The 15687-nt window shown below is 40.2% G+C and overlaps 1 non-coding gene across 1 annotated transcript; it reads right to left on the bottom strand.

Moving 5' to 3' along the window:
• Positions 1-6581: 6581 nt before the first annotated feature.
• LOC122446881 lies at positions 6582-6684 on the bottom strand. Its single transcript, XR_006271040.1, has one exon. It is a non-coding gene; the product is annotated as a U6 spliceosomal RNA (small nuclear RNA).
• Positions 6685-15687: the final 9003 nt, after the last annotated feature.

Here is a 15687-nt window from a genome sequence, read left to right as displayed (position 1 = left end):
ATACCTTTGAGTGGACCATATATTCACTCGGTATTTAGTCTCTAGTTCCCCCACCAGCCCCAGTACTTCCTGTTGTCTGTTATCCATCAGCCTTATTGGTCCCTAAAGATGCTTGAGTATGAGACATGCATCTTTTTTTTTTTTTTTTTTGAGACATGCATCTTGATTATTTTAAATCTCAGGATTGCATGGCATGATATTAGTTCAGCCTACTCTTACTCACCATCCCAAAGGTGAACTGTTTTCAGTAGATCAATCACTTTAGGTCAAAAGTACTGTTTTGGTTGTTGTTTAGTTGCTAAGTTTTGTGACCCCCCTGAACTGTAGCCCACCAGGCTCCTCTGTCCATGTGATTTCCCAGGCAAGAATACTGGAGTGGGTTGGTAACTATCTCCTATTTAGCTTAGTCAGTATCCATTTGCATTCTGCTAAACCCTTGTTTTCTCTCCAGTTCTTTTTTCCTTTCCCTTCTTTTCATCATTCTTGATGAATAGACCCCTCTTCCAGTGTCTCTCAATTGCCACATCCCAAATGGTATATGGAAAAAAGCTTGAGGATAACAGTGCCTACCAGTGAGTGAGATGGTATACAGCACCTGGCTGCAAAAGGCATGGTAAACTTAAGAAACAGTCCCTCCTCCTTTCTGGCAAATAATTTCAAGACCTTCTGTGAGGCTCTTTTCATAGCTCTTCCACTTTGGTTCTCTTTTCCAATCTTTATTGTCAGTTCATTAATTTATCCTTTTATTAATTCACCCATGTAACAGATATTAACTGGCCACTCAGCTATCAGCCAGTGTCCAGGCATGAGAACAAGAAAAGGATACCATCCCTGTGCTTGTACGGAGAAGGCAATGGCACCCCACTCCAGTACTCTTGCCTGGAAAATCCCATGGATGGAGGAGGCTTGTAGGCTGCGGTCCATGGGGTCGCTAAGAGTCAGACACGACTGAGCAACTTCACTTTCACTTTTCACTTTCATGTATTGGAGGAGGAAATGGCAACCCACTCCAGTGTTCTTGCCTGGAGAATCCCAGGGATGGGGGAGCCTGGTGGGCTGCCGTCTATGGGGTCGCGCAGAGTTGGGCACGACCGAAGTGACTTAGCAGCTGCGCTTGTAGGGCTTTGGTCTACTGGTGGGAAGCAGATATTAGTCAAACAAACCACCCAGATAGATGTAAAGTGTTCTAATTCTAAAACGTTTGGTTGTAATTAGTGCCGAAAAAGAGAGAATATGGTGTTAAGACCTACTATGATAAGAGACTATGGCCTTATCAGAGAGGTCATATGAGGCTTTTACTAAAGAATTGATGGCTGAGCTGAGATGTAAAGAAAGGAGGAGTTAACTGTGTGTATGTGTGGGTGGTGGTGGTGGCGGTGGTGATGGTCATCGTTGTCTCAGAATTTTTAGCAGGTGGAACAACATATGCAAAGCCCTATGATCAAAGGGAACAGAGACTGATTGCCCATCACTTCGCTGCTCTCTTGCTTTTTCTTTCTTAGCTTCTATCCTTTCTTTTCCTTACTTCCTCCCCTTGTTTCTTTCTTTTTCCTTGAATGCAGAGTTAACACCTTCCTCAGTTCTTGACACATTAGCATTATTCATCCATGCAGAGACTCTGTTACTTTCTTATTTATCAATATACTCAGTTTTATCCCTTTTTAGCAATTCCTTTCTCTCTCTTCCATATTCAGCCATTGTTTGTATAGATTTTTAAAATTTATTGATGTTCTTGAGAAAGGCATATTTGTTTTGCAATATGTATTATTCATCTATGTAAATGATTTTGTTTTCTTATTCTCATTTCTTTTTTTCACTTGGCACTGGTTTTAATGTAGTTATTCTGTGTATATCTGTGTGTCCTAACCTTGCTCTGTTTATGTCTGATCTGTTGTTGCTAATTGTTCATAGTTCTTCATCTTGTTTATTACACATTTACGTCAATTCAGAATTGTCTCGAATTCTTTTCCACCTCACAGAAGAACAACAACACGCCTTAATGCACACTTTAATGAGCATCTTCTAATATTCCTCTTAAGGACCTGTGAGAAATTTCCTTTGAAGGATATAATCAGAGGAGGAATTGCTGGGTCACAGGTTATGCATGTACTTGATTTGACTAAGTCATGCCAGCTGGATCACCAGAATAACTCAGCTATCAGAGGTTTTCTGCTATATGGTTACCTCATCCCTACTGCCCTCCAACAGAGCACCCTAGAATCTTCTATTCTTTTTTTTTTCCTCCTGTATTCTGTTTATCCTTCACGCATCCATTGTGAGCAAGCCACAGGGGTTCTCTTCTCTCCCCAGTGGCCTAAATCCAGAGCCAGTTTATCACAACCCCTTCAGGAATTTACAATACACAGTTGTATACTAAAGATAATCACCAGCTCCTAAAGGAAGTTTCTGTTGTCCATTTTGTTAAACATTTAAAACCACATGAGATGGCTTATAATTTGTATACTTCTCCGTGGTGTCCTTTCAACTCACAAATATTTATTAGGATTATCTCATCACTAAGGTGGACTAGAAGCAGGTTGAACCAAAGAGATTTTTTACTTAATCTCAAAAGAAGAAATGTAAATGACTTAAGTAATATGGTTGTGGGGTGGGCTGGGATGGAGAAGGAGGTAGGTCCACCTTCATTAGTAGTACTTTTCAAAGAAAAGTATAATAGTTCGAAACAATTAAAGACAGTCCTCTTGTAAAGTTGCAAAGTTTTTTTTAAGAGATAGGATCTAGCTTGGTGAGGGTTTAGGATGATGGGCACTTTCACACAGTGCTGGTAGGAAATGTAAAATTGTACAACCTTTTCACAAAGCAATTTGAAAATGTGTATCAAAGGACAAAACTGTGACACTGGACAGTGCAGAAAACTGGAAGGCATCATCTTGACTAAGTTATTAAAGTTATTGTTACAAGTATTGGGAATAAACTAGTATTCTGTACCTCCTGCTACCAGGCCTGAGGACACAACATCACTTCAGTGGTATTCTTACCAAAAATTCATAACCTGGGTTGAATTATGAAGAAACAATTAAGCCAAACCTAAACTGAGGGATCTTATAAACAGCCAGCCAATCTTTTTCAAAACTATCAAGGTCATTCAGAATCAACTACTTAATTTACAGAGCCCTGATCAAATTAAAATGTGAAAATTTCAAAATTTCCTTGAAAATGATGAAGAAGTTCAAGACAACAATGACAGAGCATTAAATCAGATGTGCAGGGCAGGACATGTGCAACTGGACAGATAACCCAGAGGTCATGAAAGACAAAGAAAGACAGAAACTGTCCTGCATTGCAGGGGTAGAAGCAGACATGAAAACTGAAAGGAATGCGTGATCCTACACCGGATCAGTCACATTAGCAGGACAAACTGAACAATTTAAATGAGGTCTGTTTCTTAGTTCAATTCAGTTCAGTCACTCAGTCATGTCTGACTCTTGGCGACCCAATGGACTGCAGCACACCAGGCCTCCCTGTCCATCACCAACCCCCAGAGCCTACTCAATCTCATGTCCATCGCATCGGTGATGCCATCCAACCATCTCATCCTCTGTTGTCCCCTTCTCCTCCTGCCTTCAATCTTTCCCAGCATCACGGTCTTTTCCAATGAGTCAGTTCTTTGCATCAATCAGGTGGCCAAAGTATTGGAGTTTCAGCTTCAGCGTCAGTCCTTCCAATGAATATTCAGGACTGATTTCCTTTAGGATGGACTGGTTGGATCTCCTTGTAGTCCAAGGGACTCTCTTATTCGCTTCTTCACAATTCATAGTTATGATATGTGTTTGGAAATGCATTTCAGACTATTCTTTTAAAGAATTGCTATTTAATCCGTTTTAAAATATCATAAAGGGGCTTCCCTGGTGGCTCAGTGGTAAAGAATCCGCCTGCCAGTGCAGGAGACATGATCCCTGGTCTAGGAAGATCCCACGTACCGAGGAGCAACTAATCCTGTGTACCACAAACTACGGAGCCCACACTCTAGAGCCTGTGAACTGCAACTACTGAGCCCATATACTCCAGCTACTGAAGTCCATGTTCCCTGGAGTCTGTGTGGCTACAAGAGAAGCCACCACCATGAGAGGCCAGTACACTACTACTGGAGAGCAGCCCCTGCTTGCCACAACCAGAGAGAAGCCCACACAACACTGAAGACCCAGCACAGGCAATAAATAAATGCACAAATAAATAGAAATATTTTAAAAATAAAATATCATAAAAAGGGAAGGTATATTAAAAAAAAACCCTCCATCATTCTCTTTTCATATCTATCCTTTTTAATTTTTATCAAACTGGAGATGCTGGTTTTATGCATCATCATAGTTATGATATACAATTATGTTTCTCTACCTTTTATCTAATATTGTTTTGTAAAATGGCCCCATATTTCTATATTTTATCATTTTAATCAACTTTGTAATATTTCATAGATAAACCTAGTTTTTTGTACACTTTCTATATTATTGACAATTTAAGTGATTTCTCACTTTTAACTATTAAGACATTTTGTTACAGGCCTTTTTGTGTAGCTTTTATTTTATTATTTTGAATTATTTTTTTATGACACATTCCCAGGAGTAGGATTGCGGTGCCTCTTGATATGTGGCATCAGTTTGCTTCCCCAGAGGATCAGTATGCATTTCTAGAGCATCTTATCTCTCTCTTGGTTTGTGGCTGTCCTGCTGTGGTTTACCAAACGGCAGTTGCTTTGTGATCTTACTATCATTCATTTCCCACATGTGTCTCACCCTTGTGGTTAATCTGCAATGCACATCTTCTCAATACTTGTATTCTAACTATAATCCGCAACCTTAGTCCTAGCCACTTCTTTTACTAGCTAAGGCTTTACCAGGCATGCGTGGAATTTAAATCATTTCGGGAAGTTGAGGATGATTCAACGAAGAGGAACTCAGAAGAGTACTTAGAAGAAACAGCCAAAATATAGGAGGAAAAAATGGAAACAATAGAGAAATGAGACCTAAGGAAAAAGTGTTTCTTTTAAACTCCTGAAAGGTTAATATGAGGGTGACTAAAAGAGCAAGGCAGTGATCAGATATGGGTTTATTAGAAGGTGCTTTGGTTGCAGCATGGGGAAATGTTTGAATGTGGCCCCAAGGGAATGTGGAGAAACTGGTTGGAGGTTACTTATGTCACCCAGGGAAGAGATGATGGTGACTTAGTCTGGGTGGGTAGCTATTTGAAGTGAGTACATTTAGAGGATATTTACATTAAATCCTTAGACCTTATCCATCTTATAGCTGAAAGTTTGTAAGGATCTCAGCTATCTACTTTCAGAAGATCTAATGTAAAACATGGTGAACTACAGTTAATAACATTCTTTTATATAATTAAAAAAAACCACAGATATTCAGCAGGGTAACACAAACAGACCTTAGTGACTGCTTGGTATTGTAGTCGCTCAGTCTTGTCCAACTGTTTTGCGGCCCCATGGACTGTAGCCTGCCAGGGTCCTCTGTCCATGGGATTTTCCAGGCAAGAATACTGGAGTGGGTTGCCACTTCCTCCTTCAGGGGATCTTCCCAACCCAGGGACTGAACCCTTGGCTCCTACATTGGCAAGCAGATTCTTTTACCACCTAGCTGCCTGGGGAGCCCAGACTAGGTATGTTAGCCTCCTAAGGCCGTGATAACTAATTACCACAGACTTAGTGCTTTAAAACAACAGGAATTTATTCTGTCACAATGCTGGAGACCAGAAATCTGAAATCAAGATGCTGGCAAGGGGACTACTCTGGTGGCTGTGGTGAAGAATCCACCTGCAAATGCAGGAAACACGGGTTTCCCAGGTCCAGGGAAGATCCCACATGCTTCGGAGCGACTAAGCCCATGCGCCACAACTGCTGAGCTGATGCTTTAGAACCGGGAACTGCAAGTGTTGAGCCCACGCACTACAGCTACTGTAGCCTGCGTGCCCTAAAGCCTGTGTTCTGCCGCAGGAGAAGCCACTGCAATGAGACGCCTGCGCACTGCAACTAGAGAGTAGCCCCTGCTAGCTGCAACTAGAGAAAGCCCATGGGCAGCAACAAAGACCCAGCACAGTAAAAAATAATAAATAAATAACATTAAAAAAATTATGTTGGCAGAGTTGGTTTCTTCTGAAGGCTGTGAGAGAGAATGCACTTCATGCCTCTCTCCTAATTGATGGTGTTGCCAGCAATCCTTTGTGTTCCTTTGGCCTATAGATGCATCATTCAAATCTCTGCCTCCATCTTCACATGGTCTTCTTCCCAGAGTCTCCATGTGCCTTCTCTTTTTTTTACCACTCATTACTATTTAAACTTTTTAATTTAACTTTTATTTTATATTGGCATATAGGTGGTTAACAATGTTGTGTTAGTTTCAGGTATATAGCTAAGTGATTAAGTTATACATACATATATATATGTGTGTGTGTTTATACATATATATATTCTTTCTTTTTCAGATTCTTTTCCCATATAGGTTATTACACCTATTGAGTAGAGTTTCCTGTGCAATACAGTAGGTCCTGTGATTATCTGTATTATATATAGTAATGTGTATATGTTAATCCCGAACTGTTAATTTATCCCTCCCCCAGATATGGAATACTTTGTGAATTTGTGAGTCATCCTTGCACAGGGACCATGCTAATCTTTTCTGTATTGTTCCAGTTTTAGTATATGTGCTGCAAAAGCAAGCCCTTCTCTTTTTTCTTTTATAAGGACACCCATCACAGCTACTTATTAGCTCTATGAGGAAGGAGGAAGCACAGCTGGAATCAAGATTGCAAGGAGAAATATCAATAACCTCAGATATGCAGATGACACCACCCTTATGGCAGAAAGTGAAGAAGAACTAAAGAGCCTCTTGATGAAAGTGAAAGAGGAGAGTGAAAAAGTTGGCTTAAAGCTCAACATTCAGAAAACTAAGATCATGACATCCAATCCCATCACTTCATGGCAGATAGATGGGGAAACAGTGGAAACAGTGGCTGACCTTATTTTTCTGGGCTTTAAAATCACTGCAGATGGTGATTGCAGCCATGAAATTAAAAGATGCTTACTCCTTGGAAGGAAAGTTATGACCAATCTAGATAGCATATTAAAAAGCAGAGACATTACTTTGCCAACAAAGATCCGTCTAGTCAAGGCTATGGTTTTTCCAGTAGTCATGTATGCATGTGAGAGTTGGATTATAAAGAAAGTTGAGCACCAAAGAATTGATGCTTTTGAACTGTGGTGTTGGAGAAGACTCTTGAGAGTCCCTTGGACTGCAAAGAGATCCAACCAGTCCATCCTAAAGGAGATCAGTCCTGAGTGTTCATTGGAAGGACTGATGTTGAAGCTGAAACTCCAAAACTTTGGCCACCTGATGTGAAGAGCTGACTCATTTGAAAAGACCCTGATGCTGAGAGGGATTGGGGGCAGGAGGAGAAGGGGACGACAGAGGATGAGATGGTTGGATGGCATCATCGACTCGATGGACATGGGTTTGGGTAGACTCAGGGAGTTGGTGATAGACAGGCAGGCCTGGTGTGCTGCTGCAGTTCATGGGGTCGCAAAGAGTCGGACACAACTGAGCGACTGAACTGAGAACTGATGAGGAAGGGAGTATGTCTAATCCAGGATTATCTCATTTTGGGAACCTTATCTTAATTATATCTGCAAAGACTCTTTTCTAATAAAGTCACATTTATAAGTCCTTGGAGTTAGGACTTGGACATATCTTTTCCAGAGATAAATTCAACCCACTACACATGGCTAATTGGATAAGAAAGAGGGTCATATAAGAAAGAGAATGACTTTTGGGTTTTAGGTGTGAGCAACTAAAATATTGTCATTTGGTGAGATATGGAATATTATAATAGGAGCAGATTTGGAGAAGGCAATTATGAGTTTAGACTTGGAGGTCCTGGGATGGAGGTGACTTTAAGACCACCAGGTAGAGATACTGGGTATACAGTTGGCATATAGGATTTGGAGAAACTGAGTGAATGGTGGTGGTATGTATTAAGATGGAGAATGCTGGAAGAAAACTAGGAGAGACTCATTTAATCATATTTATTATGTCTGTTATTGTTGTTCAGTCACTAAGTCATGTCTGACTCTCTGTGACCCCATGAACTGCAGCATGCCAGTCTTCTCTGTCCTTCACTATCTCAAAGTTTGCTCAAATTCATGTCCATTGAGTTGGTGATGGTATCTAATCATCCCTTCCTCTGCCATCTTTTCCTGCCCTCAATCTTTCCCAGCATCATGGTCTTTTCCAATCAGTCGTCTCTTTGCATCAGGTGGCCAAAGTATTGGAGCTTCAGCATCAGTCCTTCCAGTGAATATTCAGGGTTGATTTTCTTTAGAATGGATGGTTTGATCTCCTTGCAGTCTACAAGGACTCTCAGGAGTCTTCTCTATCACAACAATTCAAAAGCATCAATTCTTCAGTGTTCAGGCTCTTTATGGTCCAACTCTCATATCCATAAATGACTAAAAATATCTATATGTAAATATCAAGAAGGCATTTGGATGATAATGTTGGAGCTGTTGATACAAACTCTAGAGTCTTCAGTTGATAGATGATCATCTAAATACTGAGACTACCTGGGTTAAAGAGGGTTGAATAAGAAGAAAAGAGGGTTCAGAACTATTCCTTTAGGAAATTTCAGTTAAGAGGGAAGAAATTCTTCTTGCCTTGAGGAAATTAAGAAGTAGTAGCCGTAGAGGTAGGGGGAAAACTGAGAGAGTATGGCAACAATGGAGTAATGAAAACTGAGAGGAGCAAAAGTGTTTCTTTGAAAAGTTTGAAAGTCAGATGCATGAGTATTTCAAAATGGAGGGGTGATCAACAAATGAATGCTGTTGAGAGATTAAGCAAGATGGAGGCTGGAATTTCTCTCTTAAGTTAGGGACAGGGAAGTCATTAATAAGAGTGGACACCACAAGCTAGAATTGTGGACACAAGCTAGAATGGAGTAAATTGGGGGGCAGAGAGGAGTGAGAAAATAGAGACTAGAGACATCTTTAAAATGTTATTCTTTGGAAATAAACTTACAGAAAGTTACAAGCATAAAAATAATACAAGAAACACTCATATCATTCCCAGATTTGCCTAGTGTAACATTCTTAAAAATTTTTTTGAAATATGGTTTATAATATCGTGTTAATTTCTGCTGTATAGCAAAGTGACTCATACACACACAGACACATATTTTCTGGTTTAGTTTATCACAGGGCATTGAACATAGGTACCTGTGCTATGCAATAGGACCTTGTTTATCCCACTGTTAACATTTTATCCTACTTGCTTTATCCCTTATTCTGTGTATATGTGTGTGCATGTGTATTTTTTAAGCCTTTGAGGGTAAATTACATATATCATGGCCTTTTATCCTAAATACTCCAGTGTATGTTTCCTAAGAATAGAAATTTTTTCTTATAGAATATAGCAATTGTTAATTATAAACATCAAAATTTTTATATTGACACCTCTATTTAATCTACTACGCATAAGACAGCTGTGTTGGCTGATCTAATACAGTCCTTCATAGAATATTTCTTTTTCCCTACCTAATACAAAGTCCAGTTTAGGGGCAGGTATTACATGTAATTGTCATATTGTTTTAATATTTTTTAATCTCAAACATGTTCACAGTTTTTCTTTGCCTTTTATAATTTTACCATTTTTTAAAAAATTTTTGAAGACTAGAGTATGCCCCCTACCACCATTACATTTTATAAAAGAGAATTTTCCTCATTTTGAGTTCATCTGATGCTATTGTGTGATTATACTGAGGTTGTACATCCTTGGACACATTGTATCCTTCTCAGGGTATCACCTCTAGAGGTGCACAATGTGTGAACATCCTTTTAAAGAAACTTTAGCTTAGGGAAGCAGAGAGATAAGGTTGTAGCTACTAAGGCAGTATTCGTCAGCCTTGGTTATAAATTAGATTTACTCAAGTGGCTTTTAATACCAGTGTAAGGGCTCCTCCTCCAGAGATATTGACTTAATTCTTCTTGGGTGTGGCCCAGTCATCAGGGTTTAAGAAAAAAAAAAATTCCCTAAATGTTGCTGCTAATGTGCAGCTAAGTGAGAAACATCACTTAATCAATAAGTGTGGTGATGGTGGTGATTTAACATGATAGAAGGTAAAACTGTTTGGATGCTGTTTGGAAATTCAGTATAACAAGAAAAAATTGATGATTAAAAAAAGATACAAGGAGTTTTGAGGCCTTTTTTGGAGGTCTTTGTACTCTCCTTGAGTACAATTATAGCAAAATAATAATATTGGATAATGGTACCATACTTCACCCTTCAATAATGAAGATTGGGTCACACATAGAATATGACTAATTATATATTTTGAAAATTTCTGTGAAAGTCAAATTTTCCTAGGAATATAAGAATCCAAGTATACCAGTAGTTTTTCACATTTTGTTTTCATGTTGTTTAGTCACCCAGTCATGTCCAGTTCTTTGCGACCCCATGGATACAGCACGCCAGGCCTCCCTGGCCCTCATCATCTCTCAGAGTTTGCCCAAGTTCATGTCCACTGCATCGGTGATACCATCCAGCCATCTCTTCCTCTTCTCCTTATGCCTTCAATCTTTCCCATAATCAGGGTCTTTTCCAATGAGTTGGCTGTTCACATCAGGTGACCAACGTATTGGAGCTTCATATTTTAACTAGGGTAATATTTTATGACAGAGATTGAGAATATCCTTTCTCATCATAATGAGTTCATCAGATTTATAGGAATGTTCAAGGATGTATTATTTATGCCTAGAGTGGTAGTAATGTAGTAAGTGGTGTCAAAAGTTCTATGTCAAACACTTAATGACCACAAAAAGAATATGCTACACCTTGAAAGTAGATTTTGTACTTCTTTGTAAGATAGCTTATGATATTACTTATCAGATAAGACAAAATTTTATTGTTGAAAGTGGGAAGTATAACCACTAATCACTAACAAGAATTACTAATGTTATTAATTATGCAGTACTATTATTGTAGACAAAGTTACAAAATAGAAATGTGTGTCAATTTTGAAGTCTGCACTGAGAAAACAGAAGGGTTGTATGGGCTATTATGGTTCATAAAAGCTTCTTGTATTGACCATGAGGAAGGAAGGAAATGAGCTAAATAAACAACTTGAAGAAACTTGATTTTAAAAATAGTATGATGTTCATAGAGGGAGAAGTAGAGTGGTTGCTAGAAAAAATAACAAGTTAGGGAAGTTTGACAGCAGGAAGAAAATTGCAGAGATAAATTCTCTAGGAAGAGAGGAAAAAAGATGAAAAGAGAAAAGATTGAAATTAAATTCTCTTAGCTACCCTCATCTTTACCATTTTACTGTACAACTATACTTATGTCTAGATATCTCCTACATTAACTTTTTTATTGAGGTGAAATTCACATAAAATAAAGCCATTTAAAAATGTGCAATTCAGTAGCATTTAGTACATTCACAATGTCATGCAACAACCACTTGTATCAGGTTCCAAAACATGTTCATCACCCCCAAAGGAAAACCCTTTATCTATAAGACATTCCTGCCCTATTTTTCCCCTCCCCCAGCCATTGACAATCACCAATCTGCTTTCTCTATGGATTTACCTGTTCTGGACAGTTCATATAAATGGAATTACACAACATGTGATCTTTTGTGTCAAGCTTCTTTCACTTAGCTTAATATTTTTTTGATATTCATCTACTTTGTAGCATTATCAATATTTAATTACTTTTTATGGCTGAATAATAGTCCACTGTGTGTATATGTCACATTCTGTTTACCAACTCCTCTACTGATGGACATTTGGGTTGCTTCCATCTTTTGGTTTTTATGAATAGTGCAGCTCTAAACATTCACCTACAAGGTTTTGTTTGAACATCTGTTTTCAATTCTTTGGGGTATATACCTAGGAGTAGAATTGCTTAGTGATAAAGAATTGCTTAGTGGTAAAGAACCTGTCTGCCAGTGTAGGAGACATAAGAGACTTGGGTTCGATCCCTGGGTCAGGAAGATCCCCTGGAAGAAGCATGGCAACCCACTCCTGTATTCTTGCCTGGTGAATCCCAACGGACAGAGGAGCCTGGCGGGCTACAGTCCATGGAGTCACAGAGTTGGACACAAGTGAGTGACTAAGCATAGCCCAGCACAGTGGGTGTGAGTGCTATCTTTGAGGTTTTGATTTGCATATCCCTAGAGATTATGGTGACCATCATTTTATATGCTTATTAACAGCTTTTAGCATATCTTCTTTCAGAGAAATATCTGTTCAACTCCTTTACTCATTTGTAAATTGGGTTGTCTTCTTGTAATTCAGTTCTTCATATATTCTGGATACTGGGCCTTTATCAGATATATGAATTACAAATATTTTCTGTCTTCCTATATTAACTTTTCCACCTGTATCTTGGAGGTCATTTCTTCTTCTGAAAAATCTTGTTAATAAGTTTATTGCTAGGGACTTCCCTGGTAGTCCAGTGGTTAGGACTCTCATGTTTCCACTGCAGGGAGCAAGGGTTCAATCCCTGGTCAGGGAACTAAGATCCTGCACTAAGATTTGGACTCTCAGTCAAAAAAGGAAAAAAAAAAAACACAAAAAACAATGTATTGCCAACTATGCCCTTGGCATTTTAGTTAGGACCTTGAGAAATGCTTACTATAAAAGACATGATGTTTCTTAAACTGGATGCTAGGCACATGGATAGCCATTTTATTTATGCATTTTGTTACTTAAATATAGGTTATATTCACTTTTTTGTGTGTATGTATTTTTTTTTAAAGGCTTGACAATGCTGCTTCCTCTAATTCTCCATTCTCCTACTGCTATCCTTTCATTGACATACTTGTAGAATGAGTGGTCTATATCTGCCACTTCATTTTATCCACAACTAGTGTCTCTTTAGTCCCTTGCAATATGATTTCTTTTTCCATCCTTAAATAATTTTTGAGACACCTTTGAGTCTCTGCCCCACATTCATCTTTAGTCTTTCTTCCCAGGTGAAGTTACCAGTGACTCACCTAGTGGTATTATGCAAATACCTCTTCAATCTGCCTCTTTAAACTGAAGCCCTAACCGAAGTTTTAGAACTCTAAATGCTGGATATTTTACTTTCCCAGCTATATTTCCCCTATTAATCAAGTTCTTTCCAATCCACAACTATTTTTGCAAACCACATCAGCTTCATTCTCAAGAGTTTTGTAGTGATTGGCTGGTTCCTCCTGTAACAGAGTGCAGTGAGCTCAGCTTTTAGCACAGCAGCCTCAGCTATGCAGATGACACCACCCTTATGGCAGAAAGTGAAGAAGAACTAAAGAGCCTCCTGATGAAAGTGAAAGAGGAGAGTGAAAAAGTTGGCTTAAAACTCAACATTCGGAAAACTAAGATCATGGCATCCAGTCCCATCACTTCTTGGCAGATAGATGGGGAAACAGTGGCTGACTTTATTTTTCTGGGCTTCAAAATCACTACAGATGGTGATTGCAACCATGAAATTAAAAGATGCTTACTCCTTGGAAGGAAAGTTATGACCAATCTAGATAGCATATTAAAAAGCAGAGACATTACTTTGTCAACAAAGGTCCGTCTAGTCAAGGCTATGGTTTTTCCAGTAGTCATGTATCGATGTGAGAGTTGGACTATAAAGAAAGCTGAGCGCTGAAAAATTGATGCTTTCGAACTGTGATGTTGGAGAAGACTCTTGAGAGTCCCTTGGACTGCAAGGAGATCCAACCAGTCCATCCTAAAGGAGATCAGTCCTGAGTGTTCATTGGAAGGACTGATGTTGAAGCTGAAACTCCAAAACTTTGGCCACCTGATGTGAAGAGCTGACTCATTTGAAAAGACCCTGATGCTGGGAAAGATTGAGGGCAGGAGGAGAAGGGGACGACAGAGGATGAGATGGTTGGATGTCATTACCGACTCGACGGACATGGGTTTGGGTGGGCTCTGGGAGTTGGTGATAGACAGGCAGGCCTGGTGTGCTGCAGTTCATGGGGTCGCAAAGAGTCGGACACGACTGAGTGAGTGAACTGAACTGAATTGCTGTGTGCCATTACTCAGCACCCTGTTACCAGGAAATGGGTCCTGCTCAGCCATTGGTCCATTCGTCAGAGGTCCCCACCCACTGGCAACCAATTGTCAATGAGCAACCCCGATGACTCTGCTCAGACATTGGACAGCTCAGCAGTGGGCCCCACCTACAAGCAACCAGCTGTTAAGAAAGGACAGTTAGTGAGGGGATTCAGCCAACAGTGCGTGGGGGAAGAGTGAGGTAAAAAGTGGATCCTGGCCTTCTCCCTGGGGCCCTCCAGTTCATTTGGCCTTTGGTCAGTGAGTGAGCTTGGGCACCAAGAGAACAGGCTTGGAGCTATGTTCTGTAGGACTTAAGAGCCCTCATCAAGGCCCTCCACTGGCCTTGGCCCAGGTCTTGAGGCAGCGGTGAACCTCTCCCCCCATCCTTGACTCTGGGACCTAATAGTAGCGGTGGTCGGTCTGGGTCACAGTGTGTGGGACGTGGTGTCCCGCTTTGGGTGGCCTGAGAAGCCTGACGGCCAGATGAGTTAGGTGCCTGGCTCCCTCAGTGATGACAGTTGGTCAGGGTCTGGGGAACCTGACCCTGAGGGAACCGCCAGCTGAGCTCTGCTTCCTCTTAGCCAGGACCTGGACCTTGGAGGTTAAAAGTTGTACCTTGGGACCTTGCCCTTTCTTGTCAGGACAGAGAATAACATTCGTTTGGTAGAGGTTTACAGGAACATATTTACCTGACCATGACCTGACTTTAAGAACAAAGGCTCTGACACCAAGAAGTTGCAACTAACCATAAAGTGCTTTGATGAAAGCTTTCAGTAACTTTGGGGTTAAGGTATGAGCCACCCATCTCCTTGCATGGTGCTGTAATAAACGTTTCTCTGTTCCAAACGCCAATATTTTAGCATTGTTTTGGCCTATCTGTTGGGCACATGGACTTGGTGATGTTCGGTAACACTCTCTTCAATCCTTCTGTCTGAACAGTTATCACATCTTGGGATTTCTACTTTAAATACACTTCATTTCCATTCATTGGTTATCACCCCATTTTAATCCATTTTCATGGGGTGCTGGAATTATTTCAATAGCCCTCTCTGCCTGACTCTACTTCTATCTCCTCAAGTGATAATGGAAATCTTTAAGAGTGATACGATGAAACGTTGTCCTAGATGGGAAACATAACTTTGCTAATATTGGGAAAGATGAAGTGGAGAAGGAAGCGTGTTAACTTGAGATGAAAACAGCCCTGAATAGTGGGGATGGAGCGGTGGATATAAACTAGAGGTGGAAGGACTTATTCTAAATCCTGTATTCTATTCCCATAAATTGTGTTAGTCGCTCATTGGTGTCCAACTCTTTGTGACTCCATGAACTGTATCCTGACCGTTTCCTCTGTCCATGGAATTCTCCAGGCAAGAATACTGGAGAGAATTGCCATTTCCTTCTGCAAAGAATCTTCCTGACTCAGGGATGGAATCCAGGTCTCCTGTATTGGGAGGCGGATTCTTTACCATCTGAGCCACCAGGGAAGCCCGATATAAGTACATCAAGTGAATTTTTGCTAAGGGAGGCATACCCGGGCTTCCCTAATGGTCGTCCTGTTCGGAGTGGGCCAACCAGCCTCCACTGTCCAGAGGGCTGATCCCAGATTGCCGGTCGCAGTGTCA

This window comes from Cervus canadensis, chromosome 8 (genome assembly GCF_019320065.1).
Source record: "Cervus canadensis isolate Bull #8, Minnesota chromosome 8, ASM1932006v1, whole genome shotgun sequence".
NCBI lineage: Eukaryota > Metazoa > Chordata > Mammalia > Artiodactyla > Cervidae > Cervus > Cervus canadensis.
This window is presented reverse-complemented; position numbering and strand designations above follow the sequence as displayed.